The sequence below is a fragment of the Plasmopara halstedii genome, assembly GCF_900000015.1.
Source record: "Plasmopara halstedii genome assembly, contig: Scaffold_194, whole genome shotgun sequence".
NCBI classification, from domain to species: domain Eukaryota; phylum Oomycota; class Peronosporomycetes; order Peronosporales; family Peronosporaceae; genus Plasmopara; species Plasmopara halstedii.
The window spans coordinates 296937-297533 of NW_020187115.1; positions in this window are offsets into that span (position 1 = coordinate 296937).

Below are 597 nucleotides of genomic sequence, written 5' to 3' on the forward strand. Positions count from 1 at the left end.
CGGGAGGACAAATTAGTAGAATCACATCGTCCATTTAAGAGCGGTGCTCGAGTGCATGCGCACGAGCAAACTGTACGACCATGAGGACAAGTGCATCTTTGGCACAGAAGAGATTCCCTTTTTGGGGTGCTTCATTGTGAAGTGTGGCCTTCGAGCGGATCCCGCCAAGGTCAAGACCATTGTAGACTGGCCGGTTCTAAAGAACCAGAAGGACTTGCTTGAGTGGCTCGGTCTTGCCAACTACTTGCACAAGCATAGCGTAAACTACGCAGAAATGGCCCGGCCATTACCCAATCTCCTTAAAAAGGATGCGGAATGGTGTTGGAACACCGAACATCAGGAGGCTTGTGACGGGGTCAAAGACAGCCTCCTACATGCACCAATACTGGCACTGCCAGACCCTTATCGTCATATTGGCGTCGTCTGTGACGCTTTGGACTTTGTTATCGGCTGTGCACTGCTGCAGGCAGACGCTGAGGGGCGAGATCGAGTGGTCGCGTTCGAATCTCGACAGCTCAAAGCTGCAGAAAAGAACTACTCAGTTCATGACAAGGAGCTACTTGCGATAAAGTATGCACTTGTCAAATTCAGGGTCCA